The sequence below is a fragment of the Mesoplodon mirus genome (genome assembly GCF_964341445.2).
Source record: "Mesoplodon mirus genome assembly, chromosome: 17".
Lineage (NCBI taxonomy): Eukaryota > Metazoa > Chordata > Mammalia > Artiodactyla > Ziphiidae > Mesoplodon > Mesoplodon mirus.
The window spans coordinates 31,522,000-31,547,610 of record NC_138993.1 but is presented as its reverse complement, the minus strand read 5'-3'; positions in this window follow the sequence as shown (position 1 = coordinate 31,547,610).

Sequence of the window (25,611 nt, the reverse complement as noted above, 5' to 3'; positions counted from 1 at the left end):
GTGGTGGATATATATATATATATATATATATATATATATATATATATATATATACATATATATATATATATACACACACACTTTTTTCCTTTTTCTATTTTTCTGAGTGTGTATGTGTATGCTTATGTGTGTGATTTTTGTCTATATAACTTTGCTTTTACCATTTGTCTGAGGGTTCTCTCTATCCATTTTTTGTTTTGTTTTTAGTAGAGTATTTAGCACTTGTTATCATTGGTGAATTTGTTTTTTGGTTTGGTTGCTCTTTCTTTCCTTTTTTTTATTTAATTTTTTTTTCTTTCTAATAATTATTTAAATTATTAAAAATAATGTGTGGATGACAGGGTCTTGGTGCTCTAGCCAGGAGTCAGGCCTGTGCCTCTGAGCTGGGAGAGCCGAGTTCAGGACATTGGTCCACCAGAGACCTCCCAGCTCCATGTAATATCAAATGGCAAAGATGTCCCAGAGATCTCCATCTCAATGACAAGACCCAGCTCCACTCAACTACCAGCAAGCTACAGTGCCGGACACCCTATGACAAACAGCTAGCAAGATAGGAACACAACCCCACCCATTAGCATAGAGGCTGCCTAAAATCATAATAAGATCACAGGCACCCCAAAACACACCACAAGACGTGGAAGTGCCCACTAGAAAGACAAGATCCAGCCTCATCCACCAGAACACAGACACTATTCCCCTACACCAGGAAGGCTACACAACACTCTGAACCAACTTTAGCCACTGGGGGCAGACAGAAAAACAATGGGAACTACGAACCTGCAGCCTGTAAAAAGGAGACCCCATACACAGTAAGTTAAGCAAAATCAGAAGACAGAGAAACACAAAGCAGATGAAACAGCAAGGTAAAAACCCACCAGACCTAACAAATGAAGAGGAAATAGGCAGTCTACCTGAAAAAGAATTCACAATAATGATAGTAAAGATGATACAAAATCTTGGAAATAGAATGGAGAAAATACAAAACATTTAACAAGGACCTAGAAGAACTAGACAGAAAAAAGACAATGATGAACAAAATGATAAATGAAATTAAAAATTATCTAAAAGGAACCAATAGCAGAAAAACTGAGGCAGAAGAATGGATAAGGGATAAGTGACCTGGAAGATAAAATAGTAGAAATAACTACTGCAAAGCAGAATAGAGAAAAAAGAATGAAAATAATTGAGGACAGTCTCAGAGACCTCTGGGAAAACATTAAATGCACAAACATTTGAATTATAGGGGTCCCAGAAGAAGAAGAGTAAAAGAAAGGGACTGAGAAAATACTTGAAGAGATTATAGTTGAAAACTTCCCTACTATGGGAAAAGAAATGGTTAATCAAGTCCAGGAAGTGCAGAGTCCCATACAGGATAAATCCAAGGAGAAACAGGCCAAGACACATATTAATCAAACTATCAAAAATTAAATAAAGAAAATATTGAAAGCAGCAAGGGAAAAAAAATAAAAACATACAAGGGAATCCCCATAAGGTTAACAGCTAATCTTTTAGCAGAAACTCTGCAAGCCAGAAGGGAGTGGCAGGACATATTTAAAGTGATGAAAGGGAAAAACTGAAAATCAAGATTACTCTACCCAGCAAGGATCTCATTCAGATTCAATGGAGAAATTAAAAGCTTTACAGACAAGCAAAAGCTGAGAGAATTCAGCACTACCAAACCACCTCTACAACAAATGGTAAAGGAACTCCTGTAGGCAGGAAACACAACAGAAGGGAAAGACCTACAATAACAAACACAAAACAATCAACAAAATTGTAATAGAAACATTCATATGGATAATTAGCATAAGTGTAAATGGATTAAATGCTCCCACCAAAAGACATAGACTGGCTGAATGGAAACAAAAACAAGACCTGTATATATGCTGTCTACAAGAGACCCACTTCAGACCTAGGGACACATACAGACTGAAAGTGAGGGGATGGAAAAAAATATTCCATACAAAGGAAATCAAAAGTAAGCTGGAGTAGCAATATTCATATCAGATAAAATAGATTTTAAAATAAAGAATCTTACAAGAGACAAGGAAGGACACTACATAATGATCAAGGGATCAATCAATGAAGAAGATATAACAATTGTAAATATTTATGCACCCAACATAGGAGCACCTCAGTACATAAGACAAATGTTAACAGACATAAAAGGGGAAATCAACAGTAACACAATCATAGTAGGGGACTGTAACAGCCTACTTTCACCAATGGACAGATCATCCGAAATGAAAATAAAGAAGGAAACACAAACTTTAAATAATACATTAAACAAGGTGGACTTAATTGATATTTATAGGACATTCCATGCAAAAACAACAGAATACACTTTCTTCTCAAGTGCTCATGGAACATTCTCCAGGATAGATCATGTCTTGGATCACAAATCAAGCCTTGGTAAATTGAAGAAAATTGAAATCATATCAATGATCCTTTCTGACCACAATGCTATAAGACTGCATATCAATTACAGGAAAAAAATCTGTAAAAAATACAAACACGTGGAGGCTAAACAATACACTACTTAAAAAGCAAGAGATCACTGAAGAAATCAGAGGAAATAAAAAAAAAATACCTAGAAACCAATGACAATCTAAACATGATGACCCAAAACCTATGGGATGCAGCAGAAGCAGTTCTAAGAGGGAAGTATATAGCAATATAATCCTACCTTAAGAAGCAAGAAACATCTCAAATAAACAACCTAACCTTACACCTAAAGCAATTAGAGAAAGGACAACAACAACAACAAAAAAAAAAAAACCCCAGAGTTAGCAGAAGGAAAGAAATCATACAGATCAGATCAGAAATAAATGAAAAAGAAATGAAGAAAACAATAGCAAAGACTAATATAATGAAGAGCTGGTCCCTTGAGAAGATAAACAAAATTGATAAACCATTAGCCAGACTCATCAAGAAAATGATGGAGATGACTCAAACCAATATAATTGGAAATGAAAAGAGAGAAGTAACAACTGACACTGCAGAAATAGAGCATCATGAACGATTACTACAAGCAATTATATGGCAATAAAATGGATAACCTGGAAGAAATGGAAAAAAATTCTTAGAAAAGCACAACCTTTTGAGACTGAACCAGGAAGAAATAGAAAATATAATCAGACCAAGCACAAGCACTTAAATTGAGACTGTGATTAAAAATCTTTCAACAAACAAAAGCCCAGGACCAGATGACTTCACAGGCCAATTCCATCAATCATTTAGAGAGGTGTTAACACCTATCCTTCTCCAACACTTCCAAAATACAACAGAGGGAGGAACACTCCCAAACTCATTCTACAAGGCCACCATCACCCTGATACCAAAACCACACAAAGATGTCACAAAGAAAGAAAACTACAGACCACTATCCCTGATGAACACAGATGCAAAAATCCTCAACAAAATACTAGCAAACAGAATCCAACAGCACATTAAAAGGATCATACACCATGATCAAGTGGGATTTATCCCAGGAATGCATAGATTCATCAATATATGCAAATCAAACAATGTGATACACCATATTAAAAAATTGCAGAGTAAAAATCATATTATCATCTCAATAGATGCAGAAAAAGCTTTCGACAAAATTCAACACCGATTTATGATAAAATGCCTCCAGATAGTAGGCACAGAGGGAATTTACCTCAACATAATAAAGGCCATATATGACAAACCCACAGCCAGCATCGTCCTCAATGGTGAAAACCTGAAACCATTTCCACTAAGATCAGGAGCAAGACGAGGTTGCCCACTCTCACCACTATTATTCAATATTGTTTTGGAAGTTTTAGCCACAGCAATCAGAGAAGGAAAAGAAATAAAAGGAATACAAATAGGAAAAGAAGAAGTAAAGCTGTCACCATTTGCAGATGACATAATACTATACATAGAGAATCCTAAAGATGCTACCAGAAACTACTGGAGCTAATCAGTGAATTTGGTAAAGTAGCAGGATTCAAAATTAATGCACAGAAATCTCTTGCATTCCTGTATACTAATGAGGAAAAATCTGAAGGAGAAATTAAGGAAACACTTCTATTTACCATTGCAACAAAAAGAATAAAATATCTAGGAATAAACCTACCTAAGGAGACAAAAGACCTATATGCAGAAAACTATAAGACACTGATGAATGAAAGCAAACATGATACAAAGAGATGAAGAGATATACCATATTCTTGGATGGGAAGAATCAACATTGTGAAAATGACTATACCACCCAAAGGCACTCTACAGATTCAATGCAATCCCTATCAACCTACCAATGACATTTTTCACAGAAGTAGAACAAAAAATTTCACAATTTATATGGAAACAAAAAAGACCCTGAATAGCTAAAGCAATCTTGAGAAAGAAAAATGGAGCTGAAGGAATCAGGCTCCTTGACTTCAGACTATATGACAAAGCTACAGTAATCAAGACAGTGTGGTACTGGCACAAAAACAGAAATATAGATCAATGGAACAGGATAGAAACCCAGAGGTAAAACCATGCACATATTGTCACCTTATCTTTGATAAAGGAGGCAAGGCAAGAATATACAGTGGAGAAAAGACAGCCTCTTAAATAAGTGGTGCTAGGAAAACTGGACAGGTACATGTAAAAGAATGATATTAGAACACTCCCTAACACCATACACAAAGATAAATTCAAAATGGATTAAAGACCTAAACATAAGGCCAGACACTATAAAACTGTTAGAGGAAAACATTGGCAGAACACTCTATGACATAAATCACAGCAAGATCCTTTTTGACCCCCCTCCTAGAAAAATGGAAATAAAAACAAAAATTAAAAAAGGGGACCTAATGAATCTTAAAATCTTTTTCAAAGCAAAGGAAACCATAAAGAAGACAAAACAACAACCCTCAGAATGGGAGAAAATATTTTCAAATGAGGCAACTGACAAAGGATTAATCTCCAAGATTTACAAGCAGCTCATGCAGCTCAATATCAAAAAAACAAAAAACTCAATCCAAAACTGGGCAGAAGACCTAAATGGACATTTCTCCAAACAAAATATACAGATTGCCAACAAATACATGAAAGAATGCTCAACATCACTAATAATTAGAGAAATGCAAATCAAAACTACAATGAGATATCAACCCACACGAGTCAGAATGGCCATCATCCAAAAGTCTACAAAGAGTAAATGCTGGAGAGGATGTGGAGAAAGGGAACTCTCTTGCACTGTTGGTGGGAATGTAAATTGATACAGTCACTATATAGAAAATTATGGATGTTCCTTAAAAAACTAAAAATAGAACTACTATACGACCTAGCAATCCCAGTACTGGGCATATACCCTGAGAAAACCATAATTCAAAAAGTGTCATATACCACAATGTTCATTGCAGCTCTATTTACAATAGCCAGGACATGGAAGCAACCTAAGTGTCCATCGATAGATGAATGGATAACGAAGATGTGGCCCATATATACAATGGAATATTACTCAGCCATAAAAGGAAATGAATTTGGGTTATTTGTAGTGAGGTGGATACACCTAGAGTGTGTCATACAGAGCAAAGTAAATCAGAAAGAGCAAAAGAAATACCGTATGCTAACACATATATATGAGATCTTAAAAAAAAAAAAAAAAAGGTCATGAGGAACCTAGGGGCAGGATGGAAATAAAGACACAGACCTACTATTGAATGGACCTGAGGACATGGGGAGGCCAAAGGGTAAGCTGGGATGAAATGAGCGAGTGGCATGGACATATATACACTACCAAAGTAAAACCGATAGCTAGTGGGAAGCAGCCGTATAGCACAGGGAGAGCAGCTTGGTGCTGTGTGACCACCTAGAGGAGTGGGATAAGGAGGGCGGGAGGGAGAGAGATGCAAGAGGGTAGAGATATGGGGATATATGTATATGTATAGCTGTTTCACTTTGTTATAAAGCAGAAACTGACACACTATTGTAAAGCAATTATACTCCAATAAAGATGTTAAAACTAACTAAATACAATTATGTTTACTCCTCTTGAGTGGTTACATTCTTTCTGAATGTGAAATGGGATACTTCTTTTAAAATGTATATGTTGAAGCAGGTTTAGAAATGTGGCAAAGTTGAAATTTGTACACAAATACCCAGCTGTGCAAAAATTTATCTGTAACTGATTTGAACTATCTTATAACCACCATCCATAGAGTGTTAGATGAAGTATAAACTTACTAAGTAAATATATCTGAGTGTCATCTAACTTAAGCCCTTCTCCTTTTGGATCCATATTGAGTCAATACAGAGCTCACCCTGTTTTGGGGGGTGTTTTTTCCTTGGGAAATATTACAAAGTGCAACACAGACTGGAGGGGGAGATTTCTGTGGCCTTTCTCAGTGTGTGGGTGGAGAGCTTGAATCTAGGCATGGGCCCTTGTATGGACTTTTGGTTTCATTGTTCGCCTCTGTGATAGGTCTTTTGTTCCATCTACTCATTGGGCTTCCAGCCATCATTTTGGGAAGAGCTGGGAAACTTGGTGATACTTGGAGTACCTCCTGGGCTGAGGTGGCCTCTCCTAGGCTTTCCTTTTTTTCTATGAATTCTCTTAGTCTCCACCAAATTCTCATTTTGCCCTTGGCTTACACTTTTCATCTCAGCCTCTGGCAGTGTCCCGTGGTAGGCAGGCTAGCTTTTACTTCCTAGTTACTTCCAATGTCCCCTGTTATTATATCACATCTCACAGTAGCCCTGGCAATCTCAGTGACCTTAATCCTAGATCTTCCTTTCCCTACACACATCCCACCATCTCTTCTGTGCAGTGGTTAGTTCATGTTGGTGGGAGACATTCTAGGTGCTATCTTCCCAGTAGGGCATACAATCCCTTACAGGACCTGATCTCCTTAGGTTACTTTCCTCGTAAACTGCCTAGTGTCTTTTTACCATACCTTCTTTCTACTCACACATGCTAGGAGAGCAAAAAATGAGGATTAACATTTCTCTTTTAATCTCTCTCTTTTTGTCCTCTACCTTGGATAAAACTCCTATTGCTCCCTTCTCCCCCCTTTTCTTTTGTCTTCAGGAATGTTTCCTATATCGTATCTTTCTCAATTCAAGATAACATTTCCTAGGGAGGTATCTAATTACTGAGGAGAAAATTATGTCAGGAAATATTAGAAAACATTATCCTCATTTTTCACAATATTGAGCTGACATGAATTACTGAATTATATCATAAGGGAAAATTCTTTAGTGCCATTAAGTAGATATATTTTTATATATTATATGTTTTAGTTCAATAGTTACCAAAATAACCCAATCAAAAACAAAGTAAAGAAATTATTTGCTTTTGAAATTTTAATAACAAAATTTAGAGATGCCTGTGAAGAGATGCTTTGCTGAGACCTACCACTGTCATAAATATATGCCACATGATTGAGTTTTGAAAAATATTTTTAATAATACTTATTTGATACTTTTTACTTTTCAAAGTACTTTTACATTCATTACCTTATCTTCTAACCTTCATAACATTCTTATGATGTAGACAAGGTAGCTGTTATTATCCCATTTTATAGATGGGGAAATGAAAGTGAAAAATGATTAGGTGCATTGCTTTGTATCACATGGTAAATGGATGTTTGTGTTTGAGCAAGGAAGGATCTATAATCCCCAATTCTGCTTCTGATTTGGTATTACATCCTTGAAACTATGTTTGTAATATTTTATTACTTGATAAATAAAAATGAAGAGAGGGGGGAAAAAAGGAAAATTAAACCACCTTTTTCTCATTTCCTTAAAAAGAGAATTACTAATATGCTTGCTTCTTCTGCACAGACCTTATATATCTGTGCAAGAGTATTTAACCCAGCTTCCCTTGCTCCCAATGCAAGTAGGCTTCTTTTCCTGTTGTACTGACAGCCATGTCCTTGACACCTCCCAGCCTTGCCCATTTTAAGGTTTCTCTGGACATTCTCACCTCCTCCTTTCTTGAATCTCTACTTGTTTACAGTCTTTGTTTATCACTTGGAAGGGACATTAGGTGTTGTCCCTCCAACTGTGACTCTGTCTTCTTCATGATCATATTTAATGTTGATTTTATTACTATATTTTCAGTTGTTCTGCTCACATACTTGTTGAATCTACCCTGGTCTTTGATATCCTACACAATTTCTCATGATCTAGTTCTTCTTTGGTCTAATCTGGCATACATGCAAATCAGTCCAGAAAAAAAAAAAAGTTTTATTCCTTGCTTCAGATGAAATGTTAAATGTATAGACCCTATTGGTCTGGATGACTGCATATGCTGAGAATGTCAGGCACTGATTTGCCTTGCTACTGTTAAATCTACATAGCTTTCTTTAGTTTTGGTGAATCTTGGAAACCCAGCACATTATTCAAAATGAACAATAATTCATCACAGTGAGTAGAAAGAAGAGTGATTAAATTCCCTTTATCACCCTTCATATCAGTCAGCATCGAGGAAGGAAACAGATGGCACACTTAGAGGGAACCATTTACTAGGGTGTGGGCAGCATTTAAGGAATAAAGCAAAAGATGTGGTCAGCAGCTTCTAAGATGATCTCCAGTGATGCCAATTTTGTGGTAAACACTGCCTTATGTAATCTCATCCTCTTGATTAAATTGTTTATAATCCATAGAATATCTTTATTTTGAGGGTGAGCCACCTCTATGATTAACTTACACAAGATTCTGATTTCTGTGTTGCTAGCAAACGCTTTCCTTTGTCAGTTTTGATGAAGCAAGTAGTCATGTTGAGGAGGCTCACATGTCAAGGAACTGAGGGTGGTCTCTGGTCAACATCCAGCAAGAAATGCAGGCCCTTGGATCAACTGCTGAAAAGGAACTAAAAACAGTCAACAACGATGTAAATGAATTTGAAGTAGAGTTTTCCTAGGTTGAACCTTTAGATGAGCCCCAGCCTTGGTCAACACCTTGATCTCAGCCTTCTGGGAGACCCTGAAGCAGAGGTTCCAGTTAAGCTGTGCCTGATTCCTGACCCATAGAAATTTTGTGATGATAAATGTATGTTGTCTGAAGCCACTAACCCTAACCCTAGCCCAATTTCTTATGTAGCAATAGGTACTTAGTATAGATGGTAAAAGTTAGCAACTGCTAACACCCAGGAGCCTGAAGGGGAAAAGGAATAGGCAGTTCCAGACCCAGAGAGCATAGGTGTATGGAGAGGGATAACTGTGGCCTTAGAGGGAGAAATGGCCTAGTCAAAGCAATTAGCAGGAGGGAGCTGGGAATAAATACCTGTCCTCACTCTTTCACTGCCCCTGAATTTCCTGCTAGAACTTTATTTTGGCCTAACTGAACCAGTTGTGAGAAGCTCATTGTTGCAGCCTGTATGGATACAAAGCAGGATGGACAGTGCATCTGTTTCTTAGGGTTAGAAAGAGCTACAAACCAGGTGGCTTAAAACCACAGAATGATATTATCTTATAGTTCTGTAGGCTAGAAGTCAGAATCCAAGATTTTGGCAGGTCCATGCTCTCCTTGAAGCCTAGAGGAGAGCATTCGTCCTTGCCTCTTCCCAGATTCTGGTGATTTGTCCATAATCCTTGATGTTCCTTGGCTGGCAGCTGCTTTGACCTCTGCCTCTGTCACCATGTGATGTTCTCCTGTCAGGTATTTGTGTCCTCTTCTTATAAGGACACCAGTCATATTGGATTAGGGCCACCCTCATGCAGCATGACCTCATTTTAAACTTGATTACCTCTGCAAAGACCACATATCCAAAAAGACCACATTCACAGGCACTGGGGATTAGAATGTCAACATCTTTTGGGGTGATACAGTTCAACCCCTAACAGACAGGGGGCAATGTATGTCTGGAGGGGCAAATAGAAGGCATTCAGTACATAACTCCATGGAAAAAAAGGTATATTCTGGGTGCTTACTTATGATGTTGCTATTAAATGTAAGCTTGTCACTAATAAAATGAACTGAATAAGCATTTTTCTCATCATTCTTGAGGACAGATTTCTTTTACAATCCATGCTTTGTGTAGAAGAGCTATCACAGGAAAATGACTGTGCAGCTGCCTTAACACAACAGACACAGAAGACAGGTTTGTGGCCTTCATTGAATGCACCATTCTGGGCTTTGAAATTGGCATGTCTTTTATAAATCTTCCAAAACCACTAGAATGAGACTCATGCAGTTTTGAAAGTTGTGGGAAGAGAAAACTATATCACCCATAGTAACTACATCTTACATGGCAGAATATCTAGACTTGTGGAATGCATTTTATAAAGGGTCACACATTATTCAAGCTATTCATTTGTTCTTTTTAAAAAAAACTTTGAATATTTAGATTGGAAATAATTTCTAGCAGGAAAATGTTTCATGGATTCTGTGGCTATATTTTTATTTTATATAGACTTTTCATGACATTAATAGAAAAGTATCTGCAGTTTAGCTACTATATTTTTTTTCTTTTCAGAGACACTAAAAATGATTTTCTTCAAGTAAAACTAATTGAGTAAATTTCAGTGGCATAAGAAAGTAGGAAATATCCCATTCTCAACTATTAGGACTTTCCATGTTTAAATTTTAATTACTTAATCTGGGAGACAGCTATAGTGATTTAAAGTTGTGGTAAAAGGCACTGCAAGCCTTCAAACCCACAGTCAATTTACAAAAATATGCCAGTTCTGAATTTATTGACCATCTGTCAGTCTTCATTCAGTACTAGCTAGTTGTCAGTGTTTATTATTTGATGCACTCTATAATGAGTCACTGTAAGGAGCAGCCCATTTCTCCATCACAATGATTAATGAGGCAATTGTCTATCCACAACCACCTCAGACATCATTCTTTCCTTCCAGGCAGGGACAAATGGCAATCTCCAAATCAGAGGGTGATTCCCAGAGCCATCCCAAAGCACAAAGTTACTTGAGTACTGTGCTAATTCCATTAACATGTAATCAATGCAACTATACTCAGTCAAACCTCTTCTATGACAATGCTTTCCAAAAGTAATCATTAAAAGGGACATCCTAAAAATTCAAGGCTTCTTTTTTTACACACACACTATAGTTATTTGCCTATAATGTGCACCATGTTGAAAGATGATTAAATCTGAAACAGATGAAATGAAATCTTGGGATACTGTTGGCCCTGGTTTTTTGTGAGATACCACAGGTGGACTTAAAGCATGCAGACAGCTTTCTCATTGTGAGGCAGTCTGTTACAGCGGGAGGGCATAGACATTTGAGTCTGGCAGGTCAGAATCTGCTATCGATTAGCTCTGATGCATTGGACAGCTATTGTTCTTTCATCTTCACTGCCTCTGCATGTAAAATATGGATAATTTTCACTACCTGGTATGCTTGTTAGTAATATAAACTGAAATGAGATTGGAAAGCACCTGACATACAGAGACACTCAATAAATGTCTGTCCCGGGTCTTGGTATTAGTGGCAAAAGAAAGTAGAGTACAGGGAACCAAAGGGAAATGATTTGGGGAAAAAAATCTCAAGTGCAAGTTTAAGCCAGGTGAAACTCCATGTAAGAAAGTTATAGAACTTTATATCTTTTAAAAGAGCAAGCTGTTATGGTTTAGGACAAGAAACTCTAGGATTTATGTAGGGACAGCGCTAATCATTTGATAGTTCCCTTAATCTGTTTTAAGGGACACAAAAGCACTTAGGAGAAAGGGCAAAGCATAGAGACAAAATGAATAAGGGGTTACCTGTCTATCATCTCTCTCTCTCTCTCTATCTATCTATCTATCATCTACCTACCTATTAAGATATATGAGTATATATTTAGAGTGTGTTCATACACTTGTGCTATTCTTAAAATAGAAGCAGAGCTATCATATTGGAGATGGAAGGCATCCTGAGACATAAATAATAAAAAAAAACAGAAGGAACAAATATGGTTGCATCTAGCTGAGAGCCATACCATGTCAACAGAGTGTATTTAACATGATTTGAACTATTAACATATCCCTACTCCTTTTAGTAATATATAAAAAAAGACCCTGCTTCCAGACAAGTGATTGTTATTACCTGGATGCGTATGTGCAGAATATAGAGTAAACTAAAGCAAGTAATGAAAGTAGCATGGCAGGAAAAGTTTGGTCCAGAATGAGGATGTCTACTTATTCTGACAAGGCTAACTCAAAATTAGATGTAGAGCTTCTCTAAATGGAAAAAAATCCATCATTTGAGGTGAAATATTTCTTCAGGCTGTGTGCACAGAGATGGGTTTCCAGGTTCTGGTGTTAGGCATTTAAGTTATTAGATAAGCCTTGATATTGGATATAACTTAATAACTTGAGCTGTAGTTGTTCCATCATTCACTTTAATTACTGACCTGGAATTAGGTGTTTGCCATTATGATTGTATCCTTCTCATATTTTCTTAATATTTATATGAGAAAAGTTGAATTTTCTGACTGGTGGTTCTTATCTAACACTATTTTTCTATCAAGTAAATCCCTAAGAATTAGGTCCGAAATTACAAGAACCCATTTTTACCTGAACAACTTTGATAGTTGGCTTGAAGCTTGCAAAATGCCCAAGGTAGAAGTAGAAAATTACACAATCCAAGAGAAACTTATGGTGAGGTGGGATCATCACTGGAGCAAGGTCTACTGACTCTCTATTATCAGACTTCAACCATCAGATCTCATCAAGATCCCTGGATGAATTTATCAGGGCCTAGGCATGATAGTTTTGTTGATCCAGTGGTATAGAAACTTGATTTTTGCCAGTATTCTAGAAACATCAGAACTTGAAGGGGTTGTTTCATACCTACTAAACTCACATGAGAATAAAATATTCACCAGGATGCATTTTATGACATTGTGGGAATTATCAGGCAGATTAGAATATTTATGAAGCCCCTGTATGAAAGCAAATTTTCATGGAAGCAACATTATAATCAGAGGCAGTTTGGTGAGAAAAGAAAGAGGGAAAGATTTAGTTGAAAAACACAAATATTTACTAATATAAAGAACAAAACATGCATAGTAGAATCTCGTGATTTTGATGTTGATAATTTGAATTAGTGATATTTTATTTTGGACCATTACTAATGCAGAGTTAATGATATTTTTAGGTTGAAGTTACACATACCTCATCTATTAAAAATAATAGACATAGAAAGTTAAGTTAAATATATATAAGGAGCAAGTGGTTTGATATATATATACAAAGTAGAAAAACATCATTTGAATACAGTGTGTTAATTAGAAATATAATCAGAATCACAATAATTTTTCTTTAGAATGAAAGAATTTTAGATCTGAAAAACCCTCAAGAGATCATATTATCCACTTCTTTTCTTTTACAGATAAATAATCAGGGTGAGTGATGGTTATTAACTAACCCAATATCACATAACTAATTAGTATTGAGCTGGATTTGGTTGCCGGGTCTCCTGACTATTAGACTACTAGAACTTTACTCGACCTACTTATCCAAATCATCTTTAATCTGTACAGGCAACAAAATGCATTTAGCAGGAAAAATTAGTTTGTTTTAAAATAAGTATTTGAAAGCTGTAAATTTATCAACAATTAATATGAAATTTAGACTTTTTGCTAATTTCTCAATCAGTCTATAACAGTAAAACTTTGCTCTACAACCAAAAAGTAAATAAATTTCCCATATCATAAAATAGTAAATGTGATGGCTAATTTTATGTGCCAACCTACTTGACTGGCCTAAGTGATGCCCAGATGGCTGGTAAAACATTATTTCTGGGTTTGTCTGTGAGGGTGTTTCTGGAAGAATTGAGCATTTGATTCAGTAGACTGAGTAAGGAGATTCACCCTCCAATGTGAACAAGCATCTTACAATCCTCTGAGAGGCTGAATAGAACAAAAAGATGGTGGAAGGGCAAGTTGTCGTTCTCTTTGCTTGAGCTGGGACTTCTATCTGTTCCTGCCCTCAGATATTGACACTCTTGGTTCTTGGGCCTTTGGTCTTTTATTGAATTTTATTTCCCGGTTCTCTAGCTTGCAGAGGGCAGATTGTAGGACTTCATGGTCACCCTAACTGGCTGAGTCAATTCCTATAATAAATCAATCTCTCTCTCTCCCACTTCTCTCTCTCTCTCTCTCTCTCTCTCTCTCTCTCTCTCCAAATATATATCTCCTATTGATTCTGTTTCCCTGGAGAATCCTGCATATATAGTACACTTTTCACATTTTCTTATCACTCATTGAACACTCTATTGTGCTGTTCAGAAAATTTGTGTTGAGAATTAGAAATAAAGTGGTATCATAAAAGCCAAAATATAGTGGCCTTCAGGAGTAAAAGTATAAATTACAATTTTAAAAAAACCCTGAACCACCAAGCATTTAGAAAATCAACTTTGAAGAAATTTCTCCATATATTTTCTTAGTGAAGAAGAGTGTTCTCTTTCTCTACTATTGTGCTGATAACAAATCTAATTGTAAAAATATAAAGTGATTTCTTCAATTTTCTTTTAAGCTTCACAATAAAGATGACTTAGAGATTTCTTCAGGAGCAGGGAGACTTTAAAAAGAAAGAAGAATTGATGACATATTAGTGAATATATCTAGTTACCCTTCTCTTACTTCTCAGATGCACTCAAATTATTTAACCAATTGTGTTCTTGATAGTTTTGCCTCCTGGTTCCTATTAGACACTGTCAGTTTTGTTAGGATTCCGAGTTCTTTGTGCTGGAGTTTTAATGCAGTTTTAGAATTATGTTTCAATCAGATGTTGTCTTGAGAATGATTACCTAGTAAAAAGATGTATATAATACATAAAATATTTTCCTCTAATGTTTAAATCAGTGTTTCCTCTTAACTTAGTTAGATACATCAATTAAATATTAGTTTATTCACAATTAATAATGCCTACTAACATATGATCTAATAAATATAGAAGGAATCAGAAAATCACTATTTGGCAACTTTCATATAAATAACTGTTTCAGGTACAAATCATCATTGTATGGTAAAACTAGTGGATATAAGTGTAGTAAGCAATAGGACATTTACATAGCCTCAGAAGATCTCCTTATAAGGTACTTATTGATTACAGATGGAGATGGCCATTACACCATCTTAATCTAGTGATAAAGTTAATATCACAACTTATGGGACAGATTGACTTCATGTGCCTCCTGATATGTTGCAATGAGGAGAATACAATATCACTCTTGTGTTATTTTTGCCAAAAGGACAAAAACTGAACTGAGTCTAATCATGAGAAAACCTTGGGGAAACCAAAATTAAAGACATTCTACAAAATCATTGGCCTACAATCCTCTTATTCTTATTCTTTTTTTTTTCCAAGGAGGTAAGAATTTATGAAGGGATATACATAATTAAACTAAAATTTCAACAAAATATCTAAGAGAAGTCTTCATGACTAGGTTCAAAGTAGCACAGAATGATGAATTCTGTCCAGGGTCAAGAAAAGGATCATTAAAAGGAGATGTATACAATGAGTTGAATATGAATAAGGGTTCTTATGTAGGGTATATAGTGGGTCAGGGGTGTTGTGAGAAGAGAGTTCTGTCAGTCATTCTAGTGAGTTCTCAAACCCAAAGTGGGACATGGAAGCCCCCAGATTTGTATTCAGTTAAGAAGTGCAGATGGCCTAGGGATCCCCTACGTGGCTGGTGTGGCCTATATTCTTTAAAATGTCCAGGTTAAGAAATACAAAGAAATTTACAGAAAATTTTCCAGATTGAAGGAAACTAAACTGACCTGACAACTAAATGAAATGTATCATTCTGAAGTGGATTTTGGACGAGAAAATGTTTTTTTTCTTTCGCTATGAAGGACATTAGTGAGACAAGGGGTGAAATTTGAGTAAGGTCTATAGATTAGGTGACAATATTTTATCATTGTTGGTTTTTGAGTTTGATAATTCTATGAGGTATTTGAAGTTGTTTCACATGGTCCTAAAAGTAGGGCATCATTATAACAATTACACAGATAAGGACACTCATACCTAGGAGCAACCACTTAACTGAGACCTGTTCAAGTCACATAGCCAGAAAATGGCAGACCTGAAATATGAACTGAGATTGCTTAATTTCATTTCCAACACTTTCTCTACTATATCAGACCATCAGTCTACATTGTAGAAAATGACTTCATCTTCTAAGAGCACTGAATGGCTTTAGAGATAAACGTATGGAGAGGTCTATCAGGAGTGATTTTAGTCTCCTGGGTTATAAAGTCAACACATCATGGAAACTGTAGATCCTGAAAGTTTTTGAGTTTCCTGGACAGGGACTTTATTATCTTGATGTCTTTTTTTGAAGCATCTAGAAGAGTGTGTAGTAGTACTCAGTGAATAACTTTTGAATAAACAAATGAACATGAAACAAAATTTTAATATAAGAGATACAGAGGCCTGGTAGAGAACAGGTCAGAAAGATTATCAGAGGACACTAATAATAACAAGATTAGAGTTCGAGTTTCCATTTCCAGTCAATGGAAAGAACTTCTCCCTCTGATCTGTACACAGATTGTTTTGGCAACATGTGTCTCTTGAAGGAGTAAAGACAAACACACCCACATTGAGACCCATGGCTTCTGAAAGGTAGGAATTGAGGCAGCAGTCTAAACTACCACAGAGAGCCAAGAGGAAAGATCAGTTTTGAGATGAAAGTGAAGGGAATTACTGGATCCTCTGTATGAGGTGGAGTCCTGGGAAATTCTGGGAAACTGAACACAGTCTCGAAGTGTCATCCAAGGCCTTCGATTTTTCAGGGCTGCAGAAAGCATCATCGCTGGTTGTCAATGTGGTAAATTAGGTTGGAGGTCAAGCCTTCCCAACAATTTTCACTGTTTATTTGAATTCTCTTCACTATACATCTGACATCTGTGTAATCTGTTTTGTTGTTGTTATTTAAACAAGACCTCTTAAGTTGGTTTTAAGAAGTTAATCATTCAAATATTGGGAAAGGAGGGATGAAGAAGGTATGGCATAATATTATTTGCCTGTGGAAGCTTATGAAAAATTGAATTCATGGATGTGTTACAAATGAATGAATTTCAATCATGTTGGATATAGTTTGGACTTAGACCTGGGTCAAACAGTTTTGTCATTTTTAGGATGTCACTCTGTGGCCAGTGTGCCAAAAAATGACTACATTCTGTGTCCTCTTTCAGCACTGGACAGCTACAATGGGCTCTGAGTCCTTTCTCAAAGCAACCAGTAAAGTGTCTCCCATATCAAGATTTCCTATGGTTATCCCACATACCTAAGTGTCTCCCTAAAGTTTATGACAACACAGGGTCCTGGCAATCCTCAGACAACATATGTGCCGGACCCCAGCCAGATATGAGACATTTAGGTCCAGTTGGATCATATGTCTTTATTATTTCTGATATCAAACTTGAATAGGTGGGAAAAAAAACATACTTTTCAGTCACAACTAAAGTTGAATGAAGACTGCATGATAGGCAAAACAGTGACCTATAATTCAAATAGTTAGAGATCTCCATTTATTTTCTAGTTTTCTGGTATTTCACCATTGAAAATTTTAATCAACATCCTTTGGTAAATAACACATTCCTAAATTTAAAGTAAAAATGCGCTGAAACTAGCTCCAACGACATCCAGTATCTTTAGAAATAAATTGGAAAGCATCACCACTTTAAGACAACGTTTCATGAAATAACAATGCAATGTTTCACTCCAATTAACTGAATTGTAGTGCACCTTTGGATACCAGTTCAATAGAGCAGATACAACTAATGACAGAGTCTAATTATAACATTGGTGATATCACTGACCTTAATAGGTTTATCTAACGGAGAAAAAATTAGAATATCAACAGACTATGAGATGTACTATGAATACATTGAACTTGAGGAAATGAGCTACTGGTCTCAGTTGTACAACCAACTGGTTTATGAACTCAATAAGTCACAATCTGTTTCCCATCAGTAAAATGTTGGAGATTGTACAAGATCTTGAAAAACTAGATTGTAAATTCTGTTATTTGAATGGTGTCTTCATTATGGTACAAAGTAGTGTGAAAAATGATAGAATGAGTTTAGCGTTTCTACCTCAATAGGTACATATTTATTTACCTTGGGCCTTCAATTTTTCCTCCTTCCATTTGTCCACAGATGCCATACAATAGAGGCCACTGCTGGCCTTGTAAGATTAAGAAATATTCAATTACTCCATTTTTACTCTGCTTTCTGATGCCCCATCCTTCTAAGGTGCTTAAATAGACAAGCTCTCTAGGTCAAGTTCTTTACCAGGACTTCTTGCTTTCATTTTGTCATTAATTGCTCTCTCTCAGAGTTTAAAAAAGAAGTAGAAGATTACTAAAATTAATATGCTTTTAAAATAATTTTTAAAAATTGCTGGTTGTATTTCAAACATTGTAACTGGTGGTAGACATAGTTTGGGGAAGGTGTTTATATCTGTCTTCTTTGGATCTCATTGTAGGTGAGCTGACTGTGTCCTCTAAATTTGTGAGAACAGCCCTGATTTACACTGTTTCCATGGCTTTTGAATCATGCATATTTACCGTCTATCTGATATAATATTATAGACAGATAGTCCTGCTTTTTTTATTATTGCTTATTTGTTATTACACTGTGCTATTTGTTAAATGTTGCTTAGTTGCAAAGAAATTTTTATAAGGCAATGTTTGCAAAATGATCAGAAATGTTCAACTTAGTAGATACAAACTATTATTTTCCCTTATTCTTTTTTTGTGATGTCATATTCCTCATTTAAGAAAATTAAACAAAGGTGAATTAATGAAAATGAAATATAAATTCCTTGTTATTAACAGCTGTCTCTTTCCCCTTGGTATTTCTGCTGAGAAGTTCTCATTACAAATTTTTAGCCAGAGGTCTGTTGAAAATCATCCAAGCCCTTTAGAAATTTAGGTGTCAAATCCTTCTAGATGTATATTTTAACACTTCAGCCTTGTTTGAAACATTTATTCCCTTTGGACCTTTCAGTGTCATGCTTTTAATCAATTTACCTTGAAGAATTTACTTTTTTTCTTTTTTTTTGACTAATAACCCTGGATTTTTATTTTCTTCTTTTGCTCTTCCCTATACAAATTCACTCTGCCAGTTCCTTTCAATATCAAGGGGAATAAACATTATATCAAATAAACCCCTCTCCTCTTTAAAGCACAAGACATTTTTGTGAGGTGTTAGTGATGGCATTGGGTATTGAGACTTCCAAGGCAATCTGAAGACAGCACCTGGATTACCCATCACCAAATTTCTTTCAGGTTTACTTTTTACAACAACATAAACTTTTAAACATTTTTCCATATGTCTGCATTATGATGAAAATTTATTGAATTAGGATCATCTTTTTAAAAATTAGTATTTCATGTTGTTATTTTAAAATTTTCTTTTGTAGCATTGGAAATATTTCTGTGTTCAGTAATCAAAGTGCTCACTCCATATATTAATTGACCTTTCTCCCTTTATTCACTCATTCCATGCCTTTGGTTTATTATCCCTTTTCTTTGGATATCAATATATTAGGTGTAGATAATTAGCCATTTAGCCATTTTTCTGGTCTCACTTTTGCTAAATTCTTTCCATTTATAATTGTGCTGGTATTTGTAACCACTTACATATTCTTCATATTCTTAGTGTCTCCCCTGAACTTGTTATTTTCTGTTGGGTTTTGAGTGCCATCAGTTGCTTAGCAAGAGGTACTTTTGGAGAGTGTCAGGATGGACTCCTCTGGGTGGGGCATGTGTGAAAGATGTGTGACAGCTGGATGCTTAAGCAGCTGTTTGATAACAAACGGAGGAGGGAGCCTTCAAGTACGTGGGCAGAAGGACACAGTGAAGCAAAACTCAAGCAGTGAGGCATAGCTGTGAAACCTGGGAACGTGTCAGCAAGACCAGCCACAACTGGAAATCAGGGCCTCATTTAGAAATTCAAAATAGCAGCTAACTTTACTGTCTCTTAAGGAATGCCATTTTCAAACAAGGCACATTAACTGCCTGGTTTGTAATCAACGGCAGTCTTCTGTTCACCAGATGAGCAACATTTGATGGCTGAATATCAGTTTCCTTAATTCCAAAGGTAAAATTTGATTCAAAAGATATTATATCAGAATATTTTAGTCAACTGAATGTTTACAAAGACATTTAATTTATGGTGTGAAATTCTCTTTCTTTTGGTAGGTTAGTAGGTATACATCTGATAAGATGATGTTGCCTTGAAGGCAATTTACAGAAAGATTTGGAGAAAGCTTTAAGGCACACAGCTCTGTAAAATAACTAGTTCAAGTATATCTACAGTCAGACAAAATATAGAATATATGAGCTCAGATACTAAGAAATTTGGCATTCTAGAAATACTGTATATGAATTTAAGATTTTATATGTCTAATGTTAAAGGGATATTTGAGATTTAAAACCTGAAGACCTTTATGTTTCCTGTATTACCTTTGAATTACCATCTATTTATTAATCCAAAGCAAATATTTTTTAGTATCATACTTGTGGGCTAAATATTTAGTGGGATAGGATAATAAACAATGTTAATTTCTTAAGGTACTATCACTCCATTAGAAGATAAAAATCCACAGCAGTAAAGTGTGGTATAAGAGGGGTACAAATTAAAACCCCACATTTGAGCTAGTAAGCAGTCCTGGCAATTTTCAAGATAAATTGGAATTGGAGAAATGAATAAAAAATGTTTCCCTTTTGAGAGTGGCTGGCATAGTCAGGAGTGCTCTTACTCTGGGTCTGAATATCATGATGTCGTGAGGAGCTACAAAAGTGCCATGGGATTGTCAGAGTACCATGCTCAAATGGTGACAGAGACCAAGTCATGATATACGCAGGGTTCACCTTCTAGAAAGATGCATAGGTCTTTAGGAACCTGATGAAATCCTTCCCTTTATGATGATTTATTATTTCTATGTGCTACAGAGCATTTAAAATGCCTTGAAATTATTTTTAAAAATCAATTGCACCATAATTTTCTTTCCATGAGGTGTTTTGTGTCAAGGGTTAGTTCTCCTGTAACTTTCCAATTTCTTTTTATAGCTCTTAGGATAGTCAGGTTTTTTTAGGCAGATTTAATTTGTTTTTTATTTACCTAGAAGTCATCATTTTCAATCATATTTTCCAATTTGCTATCAGAGATCTGTAAAAATAGTTTTAGGGATCTTTTGATTCCAGTGGAGATGTATATATACATATATGGCTATATGCTCTATATGCATATGCTTTATAGAACATATATTATATATATATATATATATATATATATATATATATATATATATATATGCTCTAAATTTGTTTTGCTGTTTTTTTTATTTCTTGATATGCTAGCAACTTTTTTTTGTTTGTTTTAATTTTTGAATTTTATTTTATTTTTTTATACAGCAGGTTCTTATTAGTCATCAATTTTATACACAGCAGTGTATACATGTCAATCCCAATCACCCAATTCATCACACCACCATCCCCAACCCCCTGTGACTTTCCCCCCTTGTTGTCCATAAGTTTCTTCTATAGATCTGAATCTCAACTTCTGCCCTGCAAACTGGTTCATCTGTATCATTTTTCTAGGTTCCACATACATGTGATAATATACAATATTTGTTTTTGTCTTTCTGGCTTACTTCACTCTGTATGAGACCCTCTAGATCCATCCACATCTCAACAAATGACAAAATTTCGTTCCTTTTTATGGCTGAGTAATATTCCATTGCATATTTGTACCACAACTTCTTTATCCATTCATCAGTCGCTGGACATTTAGGTTGCTCCATGACCTGGCTATTATAAATAATGCTGCAATGAACATTGGAGTGCATGCGTCTTTTGTGATTAAGGTTTTCTCTGGTTATATGCCCAGTAGTGGGATTGGTGGATCATATAGTAATTCTATTTTTAGTTTTTTAAGGAACCTCCATACTGTTCTCCATAGTGTCTGCATCAATTTACATTCCCAACAACAGTGCAAGAGTGTTCCCTTTTCTCCACACCCTCTCCAGCATTTGTTGTTTGTAAATTTTCTGATGATGCCCATTCTAACTGGTGTGAGGTGATACCTCATTGTAGTTTTGATTTGCATTTCTCTAATAATTAGTGATGTTGAGCAGATTTTTATGTGCTTCTTGGCCATCTGTATGTCTTCTTTAGAGAAATGTCTATTTAGGTCTTCTGTCCATTTTTGGATTGGGTTGTTTGTTTCTTTAATATTGAGCTGCATGAGCTGTTTATATATTTTGGAGATTAATCATTTGTCTGTTGATTTGTTTGCAAATATTTTCTCCCATTCTGAGGGTTGTCTTTTCATCTTCTTTATGTTTTCCTTGGCTGTGCAAAAGCTTGAAAGTTTCATTAGGTCTCATTTCTTTATTTTTGTTTTTATTTCCATTACTCTAGGAGGTGGATCAAAAAAAATCTTGCTGTGATTTATGTCAAAGACTGTTCTTCCTATGTTTTCCTCTAAGAGTTGTATTCTGTCCGGTCTTACATTTAGTTCTCTAATCCATTTTGAGTTTATTTTTGTGTATGGTGTTAAGTAAGGTTCTAGTTTCATTATTTTACATGTAGCTGTCCAGTTTTCCTAGCACAACTTATTGAAGGAACTGACTTTTCTCCATTGTATATCCTTGCCTCCTTTGTCATAGATTAGTTGACCATCGGTGGTGGGTATATCCTGGGCTTTCTATCTTGTTCCATTGATCTATGCTTCTGTTTTTGTACCAGTGCCATATTGTCTTGATTACCGTAGCTTTGTAGTATAGTCTGAAGTCAGGAAGTCTGATTCCTCCTGCTCCATTTTTTTCCCTCAAGACTGCTTTGGCTGTTCGGGATCTTTTGTGCTGCCATACAAATTTTAAGCATTTTTGTTCTAGTTCTGTAAAACTGCCATTGGTAATTTGATAGGGATTACGTTGAATCTGTATATCTCTCCATCTGTTGGTATCATCTATAATTTCTTTCATCAGTGTCTTATAGTTTTCTGCATACAGGTCTTTTGTCTCCCTAGGTAGGTTTATTCCTAGGTACTTTATTCTTTGTGTTGCAATGGTAAATGGGGGTGTTTCCTTAATTTGTCTTTCAGATTTTTCATCATTAGTGTATAGGAATGCAAGGGATTTCTGTGCATTAATGTTGTATCCTGCAACTTTACCAAATTCATTGATTAGCTCTAGTAGTTTTCTGGTGGCATCTTTAGGATTCTCTATGTATAGTATCATGTCCTCTGTAAACAGTGACAGTTTTACTTCTTCTTTTCCAATTTGTATTCCTTTTATTTCCTTTTCTTCTCTGATTGCCATGGCTAGGACTTCCAAAACTATGTTGAATAATAGTGGTGAGAGTGGACATCCTTGTCTTATTCCTGATCTTAGAGGAAATGCTTTCAGTTTTTCATCATTGAGAATGATGTTTGCTGCAGGTTTGTCATATATGGCCTTTATTATGTTGAGGTAGGTTCCCTCTCTGCCCACTTTCTGGAGAGTTTTTATCATAAATGGGTGTTGAATTTTGTCAAAAGCTTTTTCTGCATCTACTGAGATGATCGTATGGTTTTTATTCTTCAGTTTGTTAATATGGTGTGTCACATTGATTGATTTGCATATATTGAAGAATCCTTGCATCTCTGGGATAAATCCCAGTTGATCATGGTGTATGATCCTTTTAATGTGTTGTGGGATTCTGTGTGCTAGTATTCTGTTGAGGATTTTTGCATTTATATTCATCAGTGATATTGGTCTGTAATTTTCTTTTTTTGTAATATCTTTGTCTGGTTTTGGTATCAGGGTGATGTTGGCCTCATTGAATGAGTTTGGGAGTGTTCCTTCTGCAATTTTTTGGAAGAGTTTGAAAAGGATGGGTGTTAGCTCTTCTCTAAATGTTTGATAACATTCACCTGTGAAGTCATCTGGTCCTGGACTTTAGTTTGTTGGAAGATTTTTAATCACTTTCAATTTCATTAGTGGTGATTGGTCTGTTCATATTCTCTGTTTCCTCCTGGTTCAGTCTTGGAAGGTTATAAATTTCTAAGAATTTGTCTATTTCTTCCAGGATGTCCATTTTACTGGTATAGAGTTGCTTGTAGTAGTGTCTTAGGATGCTTTGTATTTGTGCGGTGTCTGTTGTATCTTCTCCTTTTTCACCTATAATTTTATAGATTTGAGTCCTCTCCCTCTTTTTCTTGATGAGTCTGGCTAATGGTTTATCAATTTTGTTTATCTTCTCAAAGAACCAGCTTTTAGTTTTATTGGTCTTTGTTATGGTTTTCTTTGTTTCTATTTCATTTATTTCTGCTCACATCTTTAGGATTTCTTTCCTTCTGCTAACTTTGGGTTTTTGTTGTTGTTGTTGTTGTTCTTCTTCTTCTTCTTCTTTCTCTAGTTCCTTTATGTGTAAGGTTAGATGGTTTATTTGAGATTTTTCTTGTTTCTTGAGGTAGGCTTGTATAGCTATAAACTTCCCTCTTACAACTGCTTTTGCTGCATCCCATAGGTTTTAGGTTGTTGTGTTTTCATTGTCATTTGTCTCTAGGTATTTTTTGATTTCCTCTTTGATTTCTTCAGTGGTCTCTTGGTTATTTAGTAACGTAGTGTTTAGCCTTCATGTGTTTGTGTATTTTATGTTTTTTCCCCTGTAATTTATTTCTAATCTCATAGCGTTGTGGTCAGAAAAGATGCTTGATATGATTTCAATTTTCCTAAATTTACTGAGGCTTGATGTGTGACCCAAGATGTGATCTATCCTGGAGAATGTTCCGTGCACACTTGAGAAGAAAGTGTAATCTGCTGTTTTGGGATTGAATGTCCTATAAATATCAATTAAATCTATCTGGTCTGTTGTGTCATTTAACACTTCTGTTTCCTTATTTATTTTCATTTTGGATGATCTGTCCATTGGTGTAATTGAGGTGTTAAAGTTCCCCACTATTATTGTGTTACTGTTGATTTCCTATTTTATAGCTGTTAGCCGTTGCCTTATGTATTGAGGTGCTCCTATGTTGGGTGCATATATATTTATAATTGTTATATCTTCTTCTTGGATTGATCCCTTGATCATTATGTAGTGTCCTCCTTTGTCTCTTGTAATAGTCTTTATTTTAATGTCTATGTTGTCTGATATGAGAATTGCTACTCCAGCTTTCTTCTGATTTCCATTTGCATGGAATATATTTTTCCATCCCCTCACTTTCAGTCTGTATGTTTCCCTAGGTCTGAAGTGGGTCTCTTGTAGACAGCATATATATGGGTCTTCTTTTTGAAACCATTCAGCAAGCCTGTTTCTTTTGGTTGGAGCATTTAATCCATTCACATTTAAGGTAATTATCGATATGTATGTTCCTATGACCATTCTCTTATTTCTTATTGGTTTTACTTTGTAGGTCCTTTTCTTCTCTTGTGTTTCTCACTTAGAAAAGTTCCTTTAGCATTTCTTGTAGAGCTGGTTTGGTGGTGCTGAATTCTCTTAGCTTTTGCTTGTCTGTAAAACTTTTCGTTTCTCCATCGAATCTGAATGAGATCCTTGCTGGGTAAAGTAATCTTGGTTGTAGGTTCTTCCCTTTCATCACTTTAAGTATATCATGCCACTCCCTTCTGGCTTGTAGAGTTTCTGCTGAGAAATCAGCTGTTAACCTTATGTGAGTTCCCTTGTATGTTATTTGTCATTTTTC